Source organism: Artemia sp. Qi Xiang Cuo, chromosome 16 (assembly GCF_049724085.1).
Source record: "Artemia sp. Qi Xiang Cuo chromosome 16, ASM4972408v1, whole genome shotgun sequence".
NCBI lineage: Eukaryota > Metazoa > Arthropoda > Branchiopoda > Anostraca > Artemiidae > Artemia > Artemia sp. Qi Xiang Cuo.
The window spans coordinates 27,414,683-27,440,468 of record NC_142809.1 but is presented as its reverse complement, the minus strand read 5'-3'; the positions used below and the strand labels follow the sequence as shown (position 1 = coordinate 27,440,468).

General features: G+C 37.3%; 1 protein-coding gene across 3 annotated transcripts in view; it reads right to left on the bottom strand.

Moving 5' to 3' along the window:
- Positions 1 to 25,786, bottom strand: part of bbg (PDZ domain-containing protein big bang) — a 309,605-nt gene that overhangs the window by 203,583 nt on the left and 80,236 nt on the right. The gene's annotated exons all lie outside the window — the stretch shown is intronic.

Here is a 25,786-nt window from a genome sequence, read left to right as displayed (position 1 = left end):
ATGGTCGAACGAGAAATCAAATCGATTACTTCCTGATATCAAGTCGCTGGAGAAGGAGCCTGCTTGATTTACGTGGCTTTCGAGTAGCGGACGTGAATTCAGATCACACCCTTGTGGTAGCTGAAATGCGAGTTAAGCTAAAAGCTCAGAAACAGAAAGCCAAGAAGGTTTCCAAACAATTTGACAGCGACAAGTTCCAGGACCGGGATATACGCAGAGGCTCCTGCATATCTCAGCAAAACATATTCGAAGCCTTAAACACACTTGACGATGTCACAGTTGTGGAATGTATCTGGGCCCGATCAAGAAAACGTAGCATGAGGTGGCCGAGACAACCATAGGATTCAAGAAAGGAAGATGGAAGAATGGATCTCTGATAACACCTGGAAATATATAAGGAAACAAAAGGAAACCAATACAGCTATCATGAGTTCATTGAGCCCTGATCAAAACGAACGGTTACAGCTCCGCTATAATGAGGAAAATAAAGCTGTCAAAGAGAAGTGCGAGAAGAGACAAGAGAAAAATGATTGAGGAGAAAGCGGCACTTGCTGAAGAAGCTGCCAAAAAAGGGGGCTCGAAAATGGGATATCGTCTGACAAATGAGATAGTCGGTAAGAAAGCAAACCGGTCGTTTCTAATAAAAGATGAGAATTGAGAGGTAATATCTGACCCCCAGATATTTTATGAGACATTGGCGTGACAATTAGAGAAAATCTTGAATATACCCCCACCAGAAGACCGAGAAAAAGTACCTGACACACCGTTTTTACAAATTGACGCAAATGCTGACTCTTCCAGCATCGAAGAAGTAATAATAGCTACGAAAAAGCTGAAAAATGGGCGTGCACCAGGAGTCGATGGAATCACAGCAGAAATGCTGAAGGTATTCCTTCGAGCCTGTATAGCTATATGGACCTCCCTTCTAATGAGTATTTGGAACAACGAGAAGATTCCAGTCGACTGGACTAGAGGAATTTCTAGTTAGCGTTTAAAGAAGGGAGATGCCCTAATATGTGGCAATTGCAGAGGTGTCAATCTAACATCGGTTCCTAGTAAATTATTAGCCACAGTCATGCTGCATCGCCTAAGAGCAACCCTTGACTCACACCTTAGGGAAGAGCAGCATGGATTCCGGCCTGGTAGATCCTGTCCCGATCTAATTTTCATCCTCAGACTAATAATGGAGGAATCAAGAGAATGGAACACAAAGCTCTACCTACTGTTCGTCGATTTTGAAAAAGTGTTGGATTCTATTGACCGAGGTATTTTATGGAAGATATTTTATGGAAGTATTATGGAGTACCTGAGAAACTAGTCAAAATGATAATAGCTCTTTATGAACGTAGCGAATGCTGTGTTCGGACCGAAAACGGGGAGACACAGTTCAGATAATGTCTAGTGTTAAACAGGGATGCGTTCTATCTTCGTTTCTGTTTGTAACCATAATGGACTACGTTCTACGGCAGTCATCAGGTTGTGAAGTAAAGATTAGCAGCAGACAGATCTCGCATCTTGACGTAGGATCTCGGTTCTCAGATGACGTCGGATCTCCGTTCTCAGATGACATAGTCCTCCTAGAAGAAGCGAAACAACAACTGCAGCTGCTACTCGACACGAGGACTGATAAGGCCGAGAAAGTGGAACTGACCGTAAACGTGGATAAGTCAAAGAGTATGGCCACATCTAACTCACCGCTGTTACAGAGATGCAAGGATAAAGATATTCAACAAGTTCAGGAATTCAAATATCTCGGGAGTTGGATTAAACATGATGGTGAAATCAGGAGTAAAATAAAAAGGAGAAAAGGACAAGCAACTTCAGCTTTCAAGAAACTGAAACCAGTTTGGCGTAGTAGTAAATAATCATTACGCTTAAAGCTACGTCTAAACAGTAACGTGATGTCTATTCTCCTTTACGCTAGCGAGGGCTAGAAACTAAATTTACAGCTGGAAAAGCGTGTCCAAGCGTTCTTCAATGAACTGGTCAGCCTCTTATTACCGATCTCCTGAAGCAAAGGAGATGGGCCTACTTTAGTCACGTCCTTCGAATGCCTGGGGACCGACTTCCAAGAACCGTATACGAGTGGCACCCAGAGGGGAGGCGTAGAAGAGGTCGACCGAAACATACCTTGAGACGATAGGACGACCGGGACTTGAGGACAGCACACAATGGGAGGATGTCACTGCCACAGCTCCGCTCAGAGACGTTTGGCGAGGCTTTGTAGACGCCCTAAGCGCCACACCTGGCCCTGGAGGAACTAAGATCTAAGGTACCAAAATAGCAACATCGTTTGGTTCCCAAATCAGCATTATTCAAAAATATAATAGTTACTACCCTAACGATAGTGTCTCAGACACCCCCCTCCTAATGGGGCTGGATAGAGCCGTAGGTTAAACACAAAATTTGCTGATTTGTTGGTTTACATTTTTTTTTTTTTTTACTTGTTTCTCATGTTTTTTTGTACTTGTTTTTTGTACAACAGTTCGTTCATAATACCAGTTTGAAAAAAAAACTTTCATATACAGCGCAGCTCTATATCCAAACCCAAAATGGGGGGGGGGGGGGCCCTGGGTCACAATTTTCACGGTACATACTATTATACATAGAAAACAGTTTTGAATTGAAAATCAAATGAAACAACTCTTTTGTTATTAAGATGTTCACTTCAGATAAGGAATCCTGCACTCATTACCTACTTCATGAATGGTAACCGACCTGTGCATGACCTCTTCTGAACTGAACACTACAATAACAGAAGGTAGTACCATTCGATTCCCTATTCAACCCTGTTTGGAAATATAATGGTCGCAACCATGAAAATGCATCCCCATCCCTCTAATAGGGCAAGACATAGGATAAATCTACAAAGCAGTCGACAGTTGGCGGCGTTTCAGTTGCCGGTTCTTTTTTACAATAACAGGTAGCAACCTTGTCGCCAAACATCACGAGCGGTATACAGACATTTATCGGGGGGAGGTATTTCTCCGGCAGGAGGGGAGGAATTTTCCATGGAGGGGAGCCGTTTTTTCCGGCATTATTTAAAAAAAGATCAGAAATTAAATTATAAAACAAGTTTTTTTAAATGAAAGTAAGGAGCACCATTAAAACTTAAAAGGAATATAAATTATTAAGTATATGAGGGAGATGCCCCCTCCTCAATACCTCTCTCTTTACGCTAGTTTTTTTTACAACTTTAAAAAAAACTTATTAGGTACTTGCGTATTATCCAGAACACACTTAAGAAGTTTGCCTTGTTTAATCTGAGTGAACCGGTTTTACTCTTGCATTCGGTTATAACTAGTTTATTCTTTGGTGAAATACACTACAATGCAGGATGCAGGTATATTTAATGCGTTCTCGGCGGCCTGCTTTCCATAGTTCTTTATTGTAGTTTCCATAATTTTGCAACTAAAGTGTTGTATTTTCATCATATTTTGGCATATTTCATTATGATTAAATAAAACTTCACTTGTTAAGTGTCTTCTGGATAATACGTATGTACCGCTTCTTATTCTAATTACACGGCCGTTGTGTTTCAGGAGACATTCTTAAATAATTGGAACAAAGATTCAAACTTTAGCGTAAAGATAAAGGTATTGAGGAGGGGGCAACCCCCCTTATATACGTAATAATTTCTGTTTGTTTTGAGTTTTAGTGTTGCTCCTTACTTTCAGTTGAAAAAAACTTGTTTTTCTATTTATTAAGAAAAAGAGAACGGTGCTCAACTTAACCACTTTTAGTGATATTCGCCTTTTTCGATCCTAAGACAAGCCATTACACCAATTTAGGCATGCTTAAAGATGTTAGAAAAACTTTTAGTCGCTTCTCTCACTGACATTGAGTCGTTTAAGCGTTAAATGTAGACTAAAATAATACAAGTAAAGCTATCATTATGTTAACGTTGCCTGGGAACTATGGGGGAACATGGGTAAACCCACAGGGGCACCAATGGGGGGAGCAAAGTAGATTATAATTTTTTTTTTGTTTTGTCATCAGGAAAAAAAGCAGAAAAATCTTTTGTGTCTTCATTAAAGAAAAAACAGAAAAATTTTTACATCCCCACATTTTCGTGAATTGATACCCTCTGGAAACTCTTAAAATTATCGGTAAATTTTTCTAGTTCATATTATTGACTTGCGAACAAATTAAACACACCACTTGATGCCCTTTTTTATGCTCATTCCAAATATAATAATCATTTTTGCTGCAAATGAGTTTTATCCCCAGCCCTATATATACCAGTTCAGGGTATATATTTACACATTAGGGGGGGGGTGTACATTTATTTCTGGTGCAATTAAGAGGTAAGTTTAAACTTTACCACCACCCACACCCCTAATGTGCAAATATATATTTGCATGAATTGGTATATATAAGGGTGGGGGTAAAATTCATTTGCGACAAAAATGATTATTATATTTGGAAAGAACATAAAAAAAGGCATCGAGTGGTATGTCTACTTTGTTCCTAAGTCAATAATATGAAATGAGAAATATTTACCAAAAAGGTAAATCAAGTGGCATCAAGTGGCATATTTACTTTGTTCGTAAGTCAATATAATGAACTGCGAAAAATTTACCACATTATCAACAAGGTAACATACCAAGCTTATCTACCTTGTTGGGCAGCAGAAAACCGTTCAAGCCTCGCCCATGTCTATTAGATCGCTCGGTACTTACATGCTATAGCGACCACACCAAAGAAGTGAAGTTAGGTTAATCCTAATGGAAAATACCAAAATATGATGAAAATATAATACTTTGGTAGCAAAATTATGGAAAATATAACAAAGTATTGTGGAAAGCAGACCACCTAGAACGCATTATATTAATCACCTAACCGAACCTAACCATCTCTATATATTAAATATTTATATACAGGTGAAGGGGTGTAAACATCACTGAGCTCCACGCCGAGCAAGGTAATGGCCAACGCATTTCCGGTGACCGCAAGACTGGGGACCTTGTGGTGTACCTTATCCCGAAGAAACGTCCAGTAATGATGATGACAAATATGATGAAAAGTTTGGCTACGGCATCCCAGGTTTTATGCGATGCGATGAGAATGGCGCCGTCGTCGACAAGTGGGCTAGCTACCATCCTATCAAGAAGACAAGGCCTGAACATCGGCTGCTGGAACGTGCCTGAGCAGGAGTCCTGAGCAGGAGTAGGTATCCTGTTGTCCCTCAAAGTGGCCACTGGGCTCATCGAATATGAGCCTGTGTCTGAGAGAATCGTACGGGAAAGAATTAAAGGTTGCACAAACAATCTGACTGGCCTTAGCGTTTACGCCCCAATAAGAGATGCCAACGAACAGCAAAAGGATCAGTTTTACAGTGACCTGCAGACAGATTCCCCAGAAAGATATCCTCCTAATTGGAGGCGACTTCAATGCTAGAATCGGCGGAAAGCTGAATAACTCGGAGCAGGCGATTGGCAAGCATTTCTTGAGAAGAAATGGAGCAAATTTAAGGACCACATCAATGAAGCCGCCTCAAACATACTTGGGTTTGTCAAGCGTAAAACCAAGAAATTGATCTAAAAAATGACACTCAATTTCTCTGCCAAGAAAAAAGAAATCACCAACAAGAAGTACCCCACATACAAAGTGCTACGACAAGAATGTCACAAATCGGCAAAAGCTGAAAAAAAAGCCTACTGGTCTAATAATGCCAGTGATATGGAAAGAGCCGCATTACGGAGCGATACACGAAAACTCTATCAGACACTTGGAGAATGCACTGGGAAGAAGAAGCGAACTACCATCCCCTCGATTAAGGCGAAGGATGGAAAAATACTCACAAGCAGCGAGGAGCGTATCGAAAGATGGCGAGCTCAATTCCAAGAGCTATTGAGACCAGGAGAGAATAGTAACCGAAAGCAACCACTTACAGCACCGCAGAACCCCCCCGCCTAACCAGGCTTATGAAGATGTATGTACTGACCCACCCTCCACGGATGAAGTAATTAAGGCGATCCAAGTTTTGAAGAAAAACATAAAATCCCAGGAATAGATGGGATTCCTACCGAGCTACTGAAAGCTCTCCCTGAGATGGCGGTGGATAAACTTCATAACATGATAACCGAAGGCTGGGACAATGAATACATCCCAGATGACTGGAAGACCTCGATAATTGTCTCTTTCTTCAAAAAAGTAGACCGTATGGACTGCAAAAACTACCGAGGTATATCCCTTATCCCCATTTTTGCCAAGCTGTTCGCAGTCATACTTTTAATAGATTTAGAGACACCAGAAACAGCCGAACGCGAACCAACCAAGCAGGATTCAGGCCGGGCATGGGTTGCTTTGACCAGATTTTTAGCCTGCGACGGATCCTTGAACACCGGTTTAAACACCAGCAGGAAACAGTCCAAATCTTCATAGACTTCATTACCGCGTTTGACTCGGTCCATCGTGATGCAATATGGGAAGCAATGAGAGAGGACGGTGTACCTGAGTAGATCATCAATCTGCTCAAGGCATACTATGCTGGAACAAAGGCTCGGGTAAGAGTCGACGGCGATCTTTCAGATCTGGTCCTGATCGAGGAGGGCGTACGTCAAGGCTGTGTCCTTTCACCAACTTTGTTCAACTTCGTCATCGATTGGATCCTCAAGGTCCTGGACAAGTATAAAGGCTTTGCAGTGAGCCCGTCCTTCTCCGTCACAGATCTTAACTATGCTGACGATGTGGACATGCCTGCTGAATCCATTGCAGATGCCCAGGCTATGATAAATGACGTGGCAGTCAAAGCACTCACGACTGGTCTCCAAATAAGCCTACCGAAAACAAAATCCATGTAAACGGATGGGTTGGATGAAACCCCTGTGACCCTAAATGGTAATCAGATTGAGGACGCCCAGTCGTTCAAATACCTCGGATCGATGGTAAACCCTGCCAGCGAATCTTCAGAAGAAATCCGGAACCGCATATCGTCAGCCTGGAGTGTCTTCCTTCAACTATGGAAGTATCTCTAGAAGCGGAGCGAAATATCTCCACGTACGAAGCTCTGATTGTATGAAGCTATGGTTCTCTCTGTCCTCCTCTATGGATGTGAAACGTGGTCACTGAAAGCAGCCGAAGCGTTGAGCTTGAATATATTCGACCCCAAATGCCTGCGCTATATCCTGGGCATCCGCCTCTCAGATATAATCTCAAACGACGAAGTCAGGATCGCCCAATTGTCTCCGACATTATTAAGCAGAGGAGACCGAGATGGTTTGGCCACACAATGCGCAGACCACACAATGCGCAGATGACCATATAGGCAAAAAACGCCTCAAATGTCTACCACTACCGCATGGAAGAAGAGGGCAGGAGGCCAAAAGAAGACGTGGCTAGCAACAGTTAAGTCCAATCTGGAGCCAATCGGAGGATTCCGAAAATACGGCCCTCAATGGAATCGCCAGTGGCTGGAAATCGTTGAGCCTGCCACCCTCGAGCGAGACCTATGGAAGGAGACATATCGTCATCTGCTGGGCACCGAGATGAGCCTGGATGCGGCTTGAACGTGCAAAAAGTGCAAAAAAGTAAGTAAGTAAATATTTAATTAAAATAGTCCTGCATATTTACCGTTTATCTCGCTCAAGCTAAGCTGATGGTCTCCAAATGTACACAGGAAACCGGTTTCATTGCAGATAAAGAACAAAGTATGGTCGCCATAACACGCAAGTACCCATTGCTCTATCATCCCTAGCACAAAAAAAAACCTTAATACAAAACAGGAGGGAAAGGCCAGAGGCAGCTAAAAACGTGTTATGCTTACCAAAAGACTCGGGTATTATAATTCAGGTAATTTTAAACATTGAATTAGTCCTCTTTTTCGGGAAGTTCTTTTTTTACAATTTTACTCTCTAGCTTGTTTTGTCACCCTGGGCGCTCCCTCCCCCCTCTCCTTTTGCCCCATAATTCCGGCTCTTAGAAGAATTTTCACATTTCTAGCTAGATTGATAGCCTACAACTTATTTTGTAATGCAAAGGATAAACTGCACAAATATAGCCAACCCTTGATTTTATATCTAAAGATAGTTTGAACTAGCCCATCCTAAGAACGGGAAGTTCTGAACGCAAGCAACAAAATCAAGTCAACATTTGCCAGACAGCGGCATTTTCCTAATGTCATTGTGAATACGCCTTGTCTAATAAGGCAAATCTCCCAAATAGCTATTAATAAGCACCGTAAAAAACGAAGTTTAGGATTATCACCTACTTGAGGTCTCTTAAAAGATCATTTTTATCCAAAGTCCAATCAAATATAACATATTCATAGTTGGCTTAGTTTCCCACAACTATTCTGTTCGTTGCCCTCTATAAATTCTGCTTCAGCTGGCTGCTCCTTTAACGCGCGCTCTTGGCTCTGAAGTCGTTCAAAATTAAGTTAGATTGACGAGACAGCTTTTTGCGAAACTAAGTGCTTAACCTTCATTTATATGATCTTTCCAATTAAGTAATAAATGTTTATGATCAGTTACGAAAAAAGTGTATTTTAACAAACTAATTTAAAAGTTCTGTCAAAATCGAGATTATAACACATCCCAATGACGTTTTTGGTATTTCCGTATTAGCCAGTACACACACGAGAAGTTTGCTGAATGTAAGATCTAAGAAAACCGATTTCATAGCCACAAAACAAATGTTGGCCTTGCATAATTTGGACTACATATTCGCACGTTAGGGGGGGGGGGGGTAAGGTGAGGTTACTTTAACCCCAGCCCTCTACACCCTTTTTTTTCAAATATGTAGCCCAAATTATATTATTGTATAAACTAAAGTATTATATTTCATCATATTTTGGTATATTTCATTAGGATTAATCTAACTTCACTTCCCGAATGTGTACAGGCTAATACGGAGTACCGCGTTTTTTATTATCTTAAAATATGGTTTCTTTCACGTAACTTTTTGCAAAACAATTCTCTTTTTAAAATATTAAATAAAAAAAACAAGTTTTTTAAACTGAAAGTAAGGAGCGACATTAAAACTTAAAACGAACAGAAATTATTCCGTATATGAAAGGGGCTCTCCCCTCAACGTCTCGCTCTTTACGCTAAACTTTTTTATTGTTTTAAAAAAAAGAGTATTGTGAAAGAGTCAAACTTTAGCGTAAAAAGCGAGTCGTTGAGGAGGAGGCAACCTTTTTCTTATACGGAATAATTTCTGTTCGTTTTAAGTCTTAATGTCGCTCCTTACTTTCAGTTTAAAAAACTTGTTTTTTTTTATTTAATTTCTGATCGTTTTTTAGTTAATGCAGCTTTTATTTGCATAAAAATTTTACTTTTCTTTTGCTAAATGGATGTCTTTACAAATTAACTTACGTAACTAACTTCTATATTTGTATATTTTTCTTCTGGCAAAAAATACAAAGTTGCAGATTTTTGCAGATATGAGCTTGAAACCTATGTAATAGGGTTTTCTGATACGCTGAATCTGACGGTGTGATTTTCATTAAAATTCTTTCACTTGTAGGGGATGTCTCCCCCCTCTTTAAAAAAACGAGTAAATTTTCTCAGGCTCGTAGCCTTTGATGAGTAATACTAAACTTAATAAAATTTATATATTTAGGATCAGCATTATAAACACATTCTTTTGATACATTTATTGACATCAAAATTTTGTTTTTAAAAGTTTCGATTACTATTGAGCCGTATCGCTTGTTTTTTTATTGTTTTTTTTTATTACGTATATGTTATTACTAATATGAAGGGGTTCTCCACATAGTCAATACCACGCTTATTCCGTTACAAGTAAAAAACAAAATCGATTAAGAAACCGCAGAATAACAAAAGTCGGTTAATTATAATATATAGCTCTTTTGAAAGCCCAAAAAAAAATTGTAGCGTAAAGAGCAAGGTATTGACTTGGGGGAGAACCCCCTCACATACGTTATAATTTCTGTTCGTTTTAAGTTCTAATATTCCTTCTTACATTTCAGTTGAAAAAACTTGTTTTTTTTTATTTAACTTCTGATCGTTTCTTAAATAATGCTTGGAAATCCGGCGCCCCCTTCATAGAAATGTCCCTTACTCCAAAGAAACATCCTCCACGGAAATATTATCCAGAGTAATCCCCTCCTATAGCCCCCCCCGCCAGAAAAAATCCTTCCTGAAAATGGTTGTATACTTCCCAATAACCAATAAATAATGCTGGCAAGTCCGGCGCCCCCTTCATGGCATTGTCCCTTCCCCCCTGACAACTTCCTTCATGGACCGATACTTCCCTCTTGGACCCGACCCTCGCCTGCCCCCACCGCCCCGCACACATCTCCACTGAAAAAGTCTGTCTACTTCCCAATAACCAATACTTATATGTTAACATTGAGTAAAGTTCATAACTTTCAGCCCTCCCCCCGGGGACTTTGGTGGATTAAGTCATCCTAAAAGACATTTTTATCGTATTTTCGACCATGCTGAACAAAATGGCTATCTCAAAATTCTGATCGGGTGACTTTGGGAAAAAATGAGCGTGGGAGGGGGCCTAGTTGTCCTCTAATCTTTTTGGTCACTTAAAAAGTGCGCTAGAACTTTTGATTTCTGTTCGAATGAGCTCTCGCACGATATTCTAGGACCACTGGATCGATACGATCACCCATGGGAAAAAAAACAAACAAACAAACAAATAAACACGCATCCGTGATCTTTCTTCTGTCAAAAACTGGAAAACTTCTCATTTTTGCAGGTAGAAGCTTGACACCTCTACAGTTGGGTTCTCTGATACGCTGAATATGATGGTGTAATTTTCTTTAAGGTTCTTTCACTTTTAGGGGGTCTTTCTCCCTTTTTTTGAAAATCAGCCAAATTTTCTCAGGCGCTTCACTGTTGATGGGTAGCACTAAACTTGATGAAAGTTATATATTTGAAATCAGCATTGAAATCTGATTCATTTGATATATCTATTGGTATCAAAAACCCGTTTTCTAGAGTTTCGGTTACCATTGAGCCGGGTCGCTCCTTACTTACAGTTCGTTACCACGAACTGTTTGATTAGAAGATCTATCAACCGTCCAGCACAAAATGGAAGAGCGAATCCTAGGCATACTCCATCATCTGATAATTTAAGTGGAAAGCAAAACTTAAGCTTTAAGTTGTTCGGAGAAATAATTTTTGCTTAAGAATTTAAATACGTAACATTGTAGCGTTTAACTGAAAATGTGGCTTCTGTGTATTCAGTTTAAAAACTATATAATTTTTTTAGGCATAATATCTGTAAGTAATTGGGGAGACAGGTGGGGAAACAATGCTTCCCTTATGACGATTTTGTTCAAAATACATTGATTTGCAGAAGAATACATTGAATACTACAGACAGGCCAAGCCGTAGGAACTATTTTGCATGGCCACACTATTTTAGTTTTTTTTTACTTTTCTTTTTTTTTCTTTGGTCAATTTCGGAGGTGAATAGTATGAAGAATATACGCCATTATCAAGAACTAGTTGATATGTCATTTCTTGTAGGGAGGGGGGGGGGGGGGAATTGTAATGCGTACTTGGTAACAGTAAGAGATGGAAATTCGAAGCCTTTTACCGATATGATCACCAAGAAATGGAGAAGAAAAGTGTCTTCAAAGTTTGCAAAACATGCAGTAATTTCCCAGAAGACATAAAGATCCCTTATTCTTCCCTGGCTCTGATTTCAACTGTTCTGGCTCTGGAAATAAACTTTTTAGAGATAATGCGATATCAGACATGTGTAGAACATGGAGTTTTCTCTGTGAAACCTTGAAATTAAAAATTTCGTATTTCATCTAGAATTCTAGGAAATAATTCTGAAAAAAGTCAAAATTCTCCATGCATATAAGGCCTTGGCCCAGAAGTAAACATAAAGAATTCCAGCTGCAGTATCAACCTTGCTTGAATCATGTGGACGTAGCTTGCATCATGTTGCATCATCGTAATCATGACGTCTACCAAAAGAGCTTACTGGATCTCGACCAAACCTGGAGATAAGAGCAAACGCTGTAGTCCAGCTTTTTTAATCGGAGCCTGGTCCAACCTGTTTGGGGCATCAACAGGTTTCAGATATACGATCATCTCCAGGTGATGTGCTGTTCTTTAGCTTATTTGAAGCCAAAATAATCTCAGCCGCTCTTGGTGCATCCTCGTTGATGTGTAATTGTCTGGAGGGAGAGAAAGAGACGGCCGATTTAGGAGATTTTCAGAGTGACTGGACCATCTTTAATAGCCTAATAAGGGGCAACAGGCCCCCTTAAATAAAGAACAGTTTCTGCTCGTTTTAACTTTTAACAAAGCTATTTACTTTCATTTGAAGAAACTTGTTTTTGTTTTGTAATTCGAAGGGTGCCGATATAAATAGTTTCTCAAGCTTTTAAAAGAATGAATTAATGGCAGTAGAGTCCAAATCCAATCGCTCATAAAAATTTCCGTTTGAAAGGATTGACGTTGGAAAAACCAGGCTTTAAACAAGTTCTGCCCTATTGTCTACTGTCAAAGTTCGTGGTAAGAATCAGTCAAACGAAAATTGCAAAAGATGTCTTTTATCAATTTCATGCATATTTTCAGAGAATGTAAATATTCAGATCTCAACAAAAGACTCATAGAATCAGCGTGTCAGTATTCGTCCTTAACTCAAGAGTCAAAGCACGATTACAAAGCTCGTAATCGATAACAATGAGAGGTCACTCACTTTTTTATCCTTCGTTGGGTTTCCTCTTGAAACTATATTTAAGCAGACTCACGGGCAGACTGCTATATATTTAATCATAAAAAGAACACAATATTTAGTTGTAGCGCATTTTAGTGCTTATTCCTATTAATTCTTATTCAAACTTGGAATTTGTTGTTAATTTGATTATTTAACAAAACTATTGGTCTCCGTGAAAAAAAATGTAAACCAAACAAACTGTTTCAAAAAAGGTAAAGAGTGTGTTAAACTTAAAACAAGGCGATAGGCCTACCAATTCCTATAAAAGTTAATCACGAAACGAACATAAATTACCATGAATAAAAAACCAAACCTCAGATGAAAAGAAGCTAAAGTAAATAAAGAAATTAAACTTGAGACGAATAGATGTTACCACAGACGAAAGTCGAACTGCACCCTACGTCAGACACTCAGAAAGACAAGTGCATTATTTGGGCTTTACTCAAGTCTAAAAGGTAACAGTATTCATCTTAAGCTTTAACTTTAAGTTAACTTTAATTTAACTTTAAGATAAAACACGAACAACACTCTAGCCTAACGAAGGGGTAAACAGAAGTGGCAAAAATTACACTTATTGAGACAAAATTTCTCGACATAAAATTTGTGACAGGTCATTGAGTGTTTTTTGTTTAAAGGATCTTAATTTGTTAGTGTTTTCATCTTTTTAAATCCCTTCCTTTGAAATATGTCGAAATAATAATAAATAAATAAAAAATTCAATAAATATAATTTTGAATTTAATTAATGGATTTAATTCCTCCTAAAACGAATATAACCGTTAGAGAAGTGGCAATGCCTCTCTCATCTTAGGTATTGCATGTTCGTATTAAGCTTGATTTCATCTTAATTTCTGTTCTTAAAGGTGCCCTTCACTTATGCATATTAATTTCTGCTCATCTTAGGTTTGACATCGTCTATAAGCCAATTTCTGCCCCTTTTGAGTTTTGAATTCGCTCTTTACTCCTAATTCAATAAAAAAAAGAACTTTTTCAATTGAAAGTAAGAGGCAAAATTAAAACTCAAAACGAACAGAAATTGTTCCATATATGAGGGGAATGCCCCTTTCTCAATACCTCCCTCTTCGCGCTAAGATTTTTCAGTACTCTAAAAAATATTCTTATTCTAATTAAATGGCCCTTACGTTTCAGCAATTGTTCTTAAATAATTGGGACAAGAAGTTAAACTTTAGCACAAAGAGGTGAACAAAGAGGCATTGAAGAGATGAACATCCCCCTCATATACAGAATAATTGCTGCTCGTTTTAAGTTTTACAGCTGCTCTTTACTTTCAGAGGAAAACCTTGTGTTTTTAATCAGATTTTTCATCGTTTTTCAAATAATCCTGGGAATTTCACCTCACCTCCATTAAAATTTCTCCCCACACAAAATTCCTCCATAAAAATTTCCTCCTGCGTCAAATCTCCCTCCCCCGACCAATTCAGGCCTCACTGAAAATTCCCCCAAGAAAATTTCTTGTGGACAATCCCACCTGGAAAATTTTCCTTAGCCTCCATTCAGTTGAAAAACACTTGTTTTTCAATTAATTCATTATTGTTTTCGAATCATACCGAAAATCTTCCTCCCTATGGAAATTTTTTTCCTGGAAGTCCCCAACCCCAATAAAAATTATCTTCTGCAGAAAATTCACCCACGAAGAATTTCTCCCGACGAAATCCCCCCCCCCATAAAAAATCCTCCAGGTGCTTACAATCCCTTTGAAAATTTACCCCGGAACATCTGCACATGTAAAAATGAGTCGCCAAAGAGAAAGTAAGAAATAAAAAAAATGTATAGGGATTCTGGCAAGTTCCTTCGTGTAAACTTTTCCCTTGAAAGTTCATCTCTGGAAACTTCCCTCCCCATAGAAAATTTCCCCCGTGGAAATTCCCCTTCGCCGAAAAATGTCTGTATACAATACTATATGGAAACAATCGGCAAATTTCATAATTTACAGCCCTTTCCCCAGGGGTTGTGGGGGGTTATGTAATCCCCAGAGAAATGGTTGTTAAACCTTTCAACTATGATAAGCAAAATGGCCAAATCAGAACTTTGATTGGTTGACTTTGGGGAAATTTGGGGCGTCGAAAGGGGGCTAGTTGCTCTCCAATCTTTTTTGTCACTTAAAAAGAGCACTAGAACTTTTAATTTCTTCTCGAATAACCTCTCTCTCGATCTTTTGGGGCTATTGCTTTGAAAGCCCCGAGGAAAAACAAAACAAACAAAACAGCAAATAAACACCCATCCGTGATCTTTTTTCTGGCAAAAAACACAAAATTCCACATTTTTTGCACATAGGAGCTTGAAACCTCTAAATTAGGGTTCTCTGATATGTTGAGTCTGACGATACGACTTTCATTAAGTTTCCTTGCCTCTTTGGGGGTGTTTCCTCCCTCTTTCGACAATCAGGCAAATTTTATCAGGCTCGCTGCTTTTGATGAGTAGCATTAAACTTAATGAATTTTCTATATTTACAATCACCATAAAAAGCTAATTCTTTTGAAGTATCTATCGTTATCGTTTTTTAGAGTTTCGGTTACTATTGGGTCGAGTTGCTCCTTACTTACAGCTCTCTATCACAAATTGTTTAATGAAAGTTCATTTTTCTATTAAGTTCAAAAAAAAAAGAATTAACGTCTTGGGAACGGAATCAATACTTTTCACCTTACGATATTAACAATTGTCAAACATAAATTTTTTTTATTGAAAAATATTAAAAGATGAAAATACTATTTTAATGAATTATTGAAATTTTTAGCAAATAACAAACAAATTGATTATTCAAACTTACAATTTTTTATTTAATGGAAAGAGAATGGTTCTTTTAAAGCTACAAATAGGATTTTCGTATTCTAATCAAATTTGGATTTCTTAGCGTTAAAGTGCATCAAGTCTTAGTAGGCTGTTTTTCATTTGGATTCAATCTGCAAATTCTCAAGATTTCGGTTAAAGAATCTCTTCAGTCATATTTTTGGCCAATTCAGCCCAAGTTCATAAACAGTCATCAAATCATCAATAAATTAAGATTTGTTTCCAGGTTGAGACTAAGTAGTGATTAAGTATATATAATACCATACAATTACAAATTTTCCCTGTGGGTAAAATGGAAAAAAGGCAAGTATTAGAAGTGATACTTTTTAACGATTATAAGCTAAATTACGGTTGTAAGTATAAATCCGAATGACAGATTACAAAAAGACTGGTGGCCCTGACAAGGCTGAGTTCAACCGGATGATAAATCTTAAGAGTGATAGTTGTGCAACGGTATTTAGATAATCAAAAATGATGGCTAAAAATACGGTTTTGTTAAAATAGAATGTTATTCAGAGAAGATTTATTGGGGGCTGACAGATAAAGGGAATCTCATCGAAACGATCGGAAAAAAAAATTTATTTTGGGTCTTTTAGATGCCTTGTTCATAAGGAAATATTGTTAGAACGGTGACATTTTATCGCTAAAGTGCTGATATAATATATTGTGTTGAGAAAAAAAGCCATGAAGTATATATATATACATATATATATATATATATATATATATATATATATATATATATATATATATATATATATATATATATATATATATATATATATATACTTGATGGCTTTTAATTTCAGATAAAATAAAATAGAGATTTAAAGTTTCTTGTTTCTAAATGATAAATTATGAGTCATTAGCAGATAATATTTTGAAACTTGACAATACACAGTCCAACAATGCTGCAGGAGTGCAGGACTCGTTTGGAAATGAATCATTGAAGCTTATATTGCTGTGTAGTAACGAAAGAAAGGTCATCATATACTCTTTTGATCATTTTCTGTTCATTAGGAAGTCCGAATAAAGGAAGCGCCGGTTTTACCTGAACATATTGCTTTTGATACTCCAAAAGTTTTTTCATTTTATTCTAGATTTCATTTTTTTTTTTTGGGCATTCTAGACTATTTAAAGTTTTTATCTTATTTATATATAGAATCTGTTAACTTAAACTTTTTTCAAATTAAATGTAAGCTATTTTTTCTTCTTTTTTTATGCAGGCTTTAGACGTATTAAGAAATTAATTTAAAAAAAAACTCTCCGAAAAAGAAGTTTTTCAAAGAAAAGTAACTGCCATTTTATACTTATAATCAGCAGATACGAATAACTGTTAAAATTCAAACTCAAAACAACCAGAAATTACTATTAAAATATAAATGAAATCCAAAACGAGCAGAATTTAAATAACCAACCATAGAAAAAAGAAACAGGTACTGATATAAATGAATAAATAAATAAATCTCAAGGTGATTTAGGCTTGAATTGAACATTCAATTTAATATCAAAACGAAAAAAAAAATTGCTATTGAAGTATTAAATGAAACTCAAAACGAACAGAAATTAAATAAGGAATCAATGCAAACAAACATACAATATACGCTAATGTAAATGAATAAATAAATCTTAAAACGAGTGAAACTTAAATTCAATATGCCGAAACGAAAAAAATCACCACAGACAAGAGTTTGGGAATCGCCTCCTTCTCTCACTGTAAAATTCTAAAACCTACTGCGTCATGGCGCTTTACTAAAAACGAATTGTATTACAAATATTTTCTTTTGTACTTAATATTGAAAATAACAGTAAAATTTTCAACTGATGAGCTTTCAGCAATTAATATCATTATGCATCGAATATTCAGTTCAATTTATTAGTTCTTTCTAAGATTGTTCAACACCCTAAAATTGTCCCCTTCCTTAACTGTAAAAACCTTAAGACTACTGCGTCATTGGTGCTTCACTGAAAACGAATTATTTTCCAAATATTTTCTTTTCTAGTTCTTACATCATTGAAAATAAAAATAAAATTACAGTGAAATAAATTCTTGAACTGATGAATCTTTCAACAATTAATATCATTATATATCAAATATTCCATTTGATTTTGTTTATACTTTCCCAGACTGTTCAAGACACATGTAGTTTCCAGTAAAGCGCCATGACGCAGTCAGCGTTGCCACCAAGGTTACGTTCGTACCATTTTTGTTACGTTTTTGAATTTATGTTACAATTATGTTACGCTTTTGATTAATGAGGAAGTTTCACATTTTCTGAGTAATCTATTTTGTCCCCCGTGGAAAAATCCGCGGTTCCCATTTTAATTACACTGACAAGAGTATCGACATTTTTTCACATCACGGTCATTTAACCTTATCAAACAATCGCTCAGTTGTTAGGATGAGAAAATGCCCACTTCGCTTATTCGCATAGTAGGTTAAGATAACATTCTCTCTAATGAGCATACGATTATCATTTGTTTAGTGACAAGTGACAATAGTCAGTTAGTCACCTCACCAACTTTCAATTTCATCAGTTGACTTTGAATCTTGTTCCGTCAACAGTGATACTAAAATAATATGGAGAAGGAGCTTGTTTCATTAGTTAATGCTAATGAAATAAAACAAAATATGATGAAAATATAAAAATTTTGAACCAAATGTGGGCTATATATTTGCACATTAGGGGGTGGGTAAAGCATATTATATATTAAATATGTGACCTAATCTAGGTACTCCCCCCCCTTAACCCCAAAAAACAATAGTTTAAATATTGCAAACGCAATGACAAACCACACTTTGCGGTCCAATTCTCTACTGACTGATACCCGTTTGACTAGATTCCTTTAGCATCGATGTTGCGTGTGTATCAGCTAATTGACTAGTACCGATGATATATGTATTATTCTTTCCGTAACATCCTCACCCCCCCCCGTCTGATTTGTTTGACATAATATCAGGTTATATACAAAAGTTGCTCTTTTTATATGGGATTATGAACAGCTGGTATTGACAAAATATATGAAACTGTAAAAATGAGCCATTTTTGGTTATATCTAAGCATTGAGGAGGGGGGTGGGCTAGTTGAGCCGAAAATTTCGATTTTATGCTAAACTGATTTCCAAATGTCATGGTCACTTTTTTGACATTATACCCCCCTGCCCATCTGCGGGCAGGGGGGTTTATAACTGTATAAATACATTTTATCGTTGTGTCGAATCTTGTGACGACATTCTTTCTTGTTACATTCTTTCGTGTTCTTTCATATTGTAAAATAAGAATTTTATTGGTTGATTTTTTTTAATATATTCCTAGGGCTATATCCCGGACCATCAGGGGGGTGGGTGTATTGTCAGAAAAGAGGCCATGATATTTGGAAATAGTATAAAATAAATAATTTAATGGTACTGCTTGTGTGTTTAGCATGTTTTCTTCGGAAACGGACCATCCCTAAATATTTGGCTTTAGAAAACGACAACTAGACTAATGCCCATTTTTATGAAGAAGATAACAGTCTTGTATCTGTAAAGGGTAGGCTTACAGTTTACTTAAAAACTGATTCAAAGGGACCACGCAGGCTGGACTGGGGCCCCAAACCCCCGAAAACGTAAATTTCTCGGCATTTCTTTATTAAATTAAAGGTTTTTTGTTATCCCCCTTAATTTTTTTTAGTTAAATGATTTCCAGTTCATTTTTATTAACTCCAGTATCTTTTTGTTCTATCTTCCTTTTATTTCTTGTCACACAATCTTTTTTAAATTTGTGAACTATTTTTCAACCACTTCCGAATGTCCAGTTACTTCTCACTTTTATCAGTATAGCACAACGGTAAGAGCACATCCCGAGGCTGTGTTAACTTAGGTTGTAATCTTGGATGAGACATTATATTTTTTTTTAATTGGAAAATTAAAAATTTGAAAATATTAAATATAACTGAAAATTCGGGGCAAAAAATCGATTTGTTTCTGCATAATTTGATCTTTTTTATTTTTTTTCCTCAACTCATCGACTTTTTCCGTTTATGCATTTACAACCTAGATAAATATGGTGTTTATGTTAAGTAAAACCCAATGCTTTTTGTGCCCCACATGTTCGCTTATATTCATATAGGCCTATTCTTGAGAAAAAAAAAATAATTATCTACTTTTTAGTTTATTTTGAAAATGAGTTTTATTTTTTGGGAGTTAGATGAGTTTTATTCTTTTGGTTGGGAGTTACGATTCAAAGTACAAACGGAAAAATGCATATTATGCAAAATAACTGTTGTTTCGTATAGGAACTGAAGACAACGATTGAAATATTTTTTGTTGTACAAAATAAAAACAAAACAAAAACTCTGCCCCTCGGAATTGCTTAAATCTTCATGTTGGAATGATGCAAATTTGAAGCTAGACTGAGACTGAGCCAATCTAAAATATTAGACGGGAAGGGAGCGATTAAAATGATTTTTTGGGTCTTTTTAAGAATCTGCATTTATCAAGGTTGTTTTTATTGAAATTTAACAAAAAAAAAAAAAAAATCTAGTGAGTTTTATTCCTTTCTTCAAAGCTCCAAAGTGTCCTGTGTCTATTGATTTGCCTTTTATTTAGTATGTATTAATCATCAACTTTTGGTTTAAAACACCAATAATGGCAATTAAAAACAACAACAACAAGATAAGCAAAATAATAGTGTGGGGTTTTATATACGCATCGAGGGGGAGGGGGGTCTTTCTGTTGTGCCGGTAAACTGGAAGCAGCACTTACAGTTGAATAAATAGGAATTTCCTGAAGGTAAAGAAGCATGAACTATTATTATTATTGTATACTTTTTAGGCACCTTTTAAAAGTTGGAGGGAAAAGTTTTAATGAGATTACGTAAAAATATATTTTTCAAATTATACAGGCAACAAATGTCTCCTCCCCCCTTTAAGTACCGCTCTTGATAGCGAAATTAAGGCACCCTGCCTTGAAAAGAGACTTTCCTATCAAAAAATACGTTTTTAAGAGTTGGACGTTACGAAATTTTTTGATCTGGCGGCAACCCTGGACGCAGTAGGTTGTTAGACTTTTACAGTGAGAGAAGAAAGCGATACCCAAATTCTTGTTTGTAGTGATTTTTTTTCCGTTTCAAGCTTGATTTGCATATTCAGTTTAAGTTTCACTCGTTTTAAGATTTATTTATTTATTTATATTAGTATCTATTGTATGTTTCTTTGCATTGATTCTTTATTTAATTTTTGTTCGTTTTGAGTTTCATTTATACTTAAATCGCAAAATATTTTTGTTTCGTTTTAAGCTTGATTTGCATATTAAACTTAAGCGTTACTCGTTTTAAGACTTATTTATTTATTTATTTCAGTACCCGTAGTATGCTTATTTGCTATGATTCTTTATTTAATTTCTGTTTGGTTTGGGTTTCATTTATTCTCTAATAGTAATTTCTGGTCGTTTTGAGTTTGTATTTTAGCAGGTATTTGTATCTGCGGATCTTAAGTTTAAAATGACCTTTACTTTTCTTTGAAAAACTTTTTTTCGGAAAGTTTTTTTTTAATTAATTTTTGTTTGTTTTTGATTGCAAAAAGTTTCAAGTTTTTCAAAATACCTTATTTCAAAATCAAAACTTTTTTTTCAAAATCAACAAGTATCAAAATTAATATCAAAGTAACAATATCAAATTAAAAAAATGGGTTTGTGTCCACCTCGGAGTTTTTATTAGCTGATGTTAAAACTATTTTTAACAAAATGACTATCTCAAAATTTTTAACGGATGGGTTAGGGGAAAAAAGGGCGTCGGGGGGTCTAATTGCCCTTCTATCTCTTTTGACTCTTTAATTGTGAACTAGAACTTTCTATTTTCAATCAAATGAGCCCTCTCTGGAGCTTATACGAGCATCCCTTCTATAAAAACCATATATGCACCCAGGGCATAACTTACAACGCATATCCTCGGGGTCCTGGGGGTTTTGTCGACGCCGGAGTTTTAATATCTGATGTTTGAAACTATTTTTAACAAATGGCCGCCTCAAAATTTTTATAGGATGGGTCTGGGGAAGAAAAGGCGTGGGGGGGAGAGGTTAGTTGCCCTCCGATCTCTTTTGACTGAGAAAGTGAACTAGAACTTTTAATTTCAAATGAAATGATCCCTTTATGAAGGTAACACGATCATCCCTTTCAGAAGAACCATACACGGCCCCAGGAAATAAGTTACAACGCCTGCCCCCAGGCCCTGGGAGGTTGTGTCGACACCGGAGTTTTTGTTATCTGACCTTTGAACTGTTTTTAAAAAATTACCATCTCAGAATTTGTATCGGATGGGATTACGGAAAAAAGGGCGTGGGGTGGGGTTAGCTGCCATCCGATCTCTTTTGACTCATAAAAATTGAACTAGAACTTTCGATTTCCAGTAAAATGAGCTTTCTCTGAAGTTTACACGAGCATTCCTTCCATAAGAACCATATGTCTCCCCAGGGCATAACTTATAACCCTTGCCCTGAATACTGTGGAGGGAGTGTCCTGTTCAAAGAGATAAGTTCCATAACTCTCAACTGTGTCGAACATACTGGCCATCTCAAAATTTTGATTGGATATGTTTGGGGACATAGTGGGCCTGGGACGAGTGTTAATTGCCGTCCAATCACTTTCGACTATTAAACAGGGCAGTAGCCATTTAAATTTCCAATCGAATGAGCCCTTTTTGAAGTTTCTACAACAACACTCTCTATAAAGACCTTATTGGTCCCAAGGGCATAACTTAGAAACCTTGCCCTGAGGGCTGTGGGAGGGGAGGGGGTTGCCATACTCAAAGATCCAATTACCAGAATTTTCAACTACAATGAACAAAATGGATATCTCAAAATTTTGATTGGATGTGTTTGGGGAAAACGTGGGCGTGAGAAGGCACTATCCCTTTGAATTTCCAATCGAATGAGCCCATTTTTAAGTTTCTATGACAAAGCTTTCTATAAACACCACATATGCCCCCAGGGCATAACTTACAACCCTTGCCCTGAGGGTTGTGAGGGGAGTGTCCTCCTCAAAAACATAATTTCTGTCTGGAAATCAACTACATAGAACAAAGTGGCTCAAAATTTTGATTGCATGTGCTTGGGTGAACGGTGGGCGTGGAAGGGTTGTTAGTTGCCTTCCAATTACTTTTGACCCTTGAAAAGGGCACTAGAACTCTCGATTTCCAATCAAATGAGCCTTCTTTGAAGTTTATACGACGACCCCATCCATATGAAGTGCCTCTGGGGAAAAAAAATAATAAAGCATAGGCAGCGCAATCGCACTGTCTAAGTAAAGAACGATGTTGGCACAATGTATTATTTATTTTTTGGGGTTAGACCAGGGCACTTCGTATCGAAGGAGTTGTCGTAGAAACTTCGAAAAGGGCTAATTCAATTGGAAGTTGGAGTGGCTAGTGCTCATTTTAATAGTCGAAAGTGATTGGAAGGCAACTAACACCCCTTCCACGCCCACCATTTCCCAAAACACATCCAATCAAAATTTTGAGATAGCCATTTTGTTCAGCGTAGTTGATTTCCAAATAGAAATTATATTTTTGAAGAGGACACTCCCCCCACAGCGCTCAGGGCAGGGTTGTAAATTATGCCCTGGGGGCATATAATATTTTTATGGAAAACGGTGTCGTAGAAACTTCAAAAAAGGCTCATTTGATTGGAAATTCAAAAGCCTAGTGCCCTTTTTAATAGTCGAAAGTGATTGGAGGGTAACTAACCCCCCTCTCACGTCCACCTTTTCCCTGGACACATCCAATCAATATTTTGAGATAGCCATTTTGTTCAACCTAGTTGAAAGTTCTGGAAATTAGGTCTTTGAAGATGTTAACCCCCTCAGAGCCCTCAGGGCAAGGGTTATAAGTTTTACCCTGGGGACATATAAGGTCTTCATTAAGAGCTTTGCCGCAGAAACTTGAAAAAAGGCGCATTAGATTGGAAATTCAAAGAACTAGTGCCCTTTTTAATAGTCGGAAGTGCTTGGAGGGCAACTATCCCCCTCTCACGCCCACCTTTTCCCCAAACACATACAATCAAAATTTTTAGATAGCCATTTTCTTCAACGCAGTTGAAAGCTTTGTAAATTAAGTCTTTAAGGATGAAACCACTCCCCCCACAGCCCTCAGGGCGAGGGTTGTAGGTTATGCCCTTGGGGCATATAAGGTTTTTTATAGAAAACGTTATTGTAGAAACTTCAAGAAGGGCTCATTCCATTGAAAATTGAAATGGCTAGTGGCCTTTTTAATACTCGAAAGTAATTGGAGGGCAACTAACCCCCCTTTCACGCCAACCATTTTCCCAAACAAATCCAATCAAAATTTTGAGATAGCCATTTTTTCAACGTAGTTCAAAGTTCTGGAAATTAGGTTTTTGAGGATGATAACCTCCTGAAAGCCCTCAGGGTAAGGGTTGTAAGTTATACCCTGGGGTTATACAAGGTTTTATAGACAGTGTTGTCATAGTAACTTCAAAAAGGGCTCATTTGATTGGAAATTGAAAGGGCTAGTTTCCTTTGTAATAGACGAAAGTGAATGAAGAGCAACTAACTCCCCTCTCACGCCCACCATTTCCCCAAACACATTCAATTAAAATTTTAAGATGGCCATTTTTTTCTAGGTAGTTGGAAGTTCTGGAAATTATGATTTTGAGGATGGAAAACCTCCCAAAACCCCTCAGGGCAAGAGTTGTAAGTTATGCCCTGGGGCCATACAAGGTTTTTATTAAAACTTTGTCGTGGAAACTTGAGAAAGGGCGCATTCGATTGGAAATTCAAAGGGCTAGAGCCTTTTTTAATAGTGGAAAGCGATTGATGGGCAACTAACCCCCCTCTCACGCCCACCTTTTCCCCAAACACATACAATCAAAATTTTTCAATAGCCATTTTGTTCAACGCAGTTGAAAGTCTTGTAAATTAAGTCTTTAAGGATAAAAAACCCTCCCCCCAGAGCCCTCAGGACAAGGGTTGTAAGTTATACCCTTGGAGCATATAAGGTTTTTATAGAAAACGTTATTGTAGAAACTTCAAAAAGGACTCATTCCATTGACAATTGAAATGGCTAGTGGCATTTTTAATAGTCGAAAGTAATTGGAGAAAGTAAAACCCCCCCTTTCACTGCCACCATTTTCCCAAACACATACAATCAAAATTTTTGAGATAGCCATTTTTTTCAACGTAGCTGAAAGTTCTGGAAATTATATCTTTGACGATGATAACCCCTCACAGCCCTCAGGGCGAGGGTTGTAAGTTATGCCCAGGGGGCATATGAGGTTTCTTATAGAAAGCATTGTCGTAAAACTTCAAAAAGGGCTCATTCGATTGAAAATTGAAAGGGCAAGTTTCCTTTTTAATAGACGAAAGTGAATGGAGAGCAACTAACCCCGCTCTCACGCCCAATATTTCCCCAAACACATTCAATTAAAATTTTTAGATAGCCATTTTGTTCAACGTAGTTGGAAGTTCTGGAAATTATGATTTTGAGAATGACATACCCCCCAACCCCTCAGGGCAAGGGTTGTAAGTTATGCCCTGGGGGCATATAAGGTTTTTATAGAAAGCATTTTCGAAGAGACTTCAAAAAGGGCTCATTCGATTGGAAACTGAAAGGGCTAGTGCCCTTTTTAATAGTCAAAAGTAATTAGAGGGCAACTAGCCCCCTATCAAGCTCGCCATTCCCCCTAGCACAACCAATTAAAATTTTGAGATAGCCATTTGCTTCAACGTAGATGAAAGTTCTGGAAATTAGGTCACTGAGGATGACACTCCCCAGAGCCCTCAGGGCTAAGGTTGTAAGCTATGCCCTGGTGGCATATAAGTTTTTTTAATAGAAAATGTTGTCTAGAAACTTCAAAAAAGGCTAATTTAATTGGAAATTAAAAGGACTACTGTCCTTTTTAATAGGCTATTCGAAATTGATTGGATGGCAACTAACCTCCCTCTCACGTCCACAATTTCCCCAATAACATCCAATCAAAATTTTGAGATAGCCATTTTTTTCAACGTATTTGGAAGTTTTGGATATTATGTCTTTGAGGATGATAACCCACCCCCTCCCCACACACCCCAGGGCAAGGGTTGTAAGTTATACCCTGGGGGTATATGAGTTTTTTTTTAGAGCGTTGTAATAGAAACTTCGAAGAGCTAGTGCCCTTTTTAATAGTCAAAACTGATTGGAGGAAAACTAACAATCCTCCCACGCCCACTATTTCCTCAAAAACATCCAATAAAAATTTGAGATAGCCATTTTGTTAAATGTAGTTGAAAAGTCCGTAAATTATGTCTTTAAGGATGACACTCCCCCTACAGCCCTCAGCGCAAGAGTTG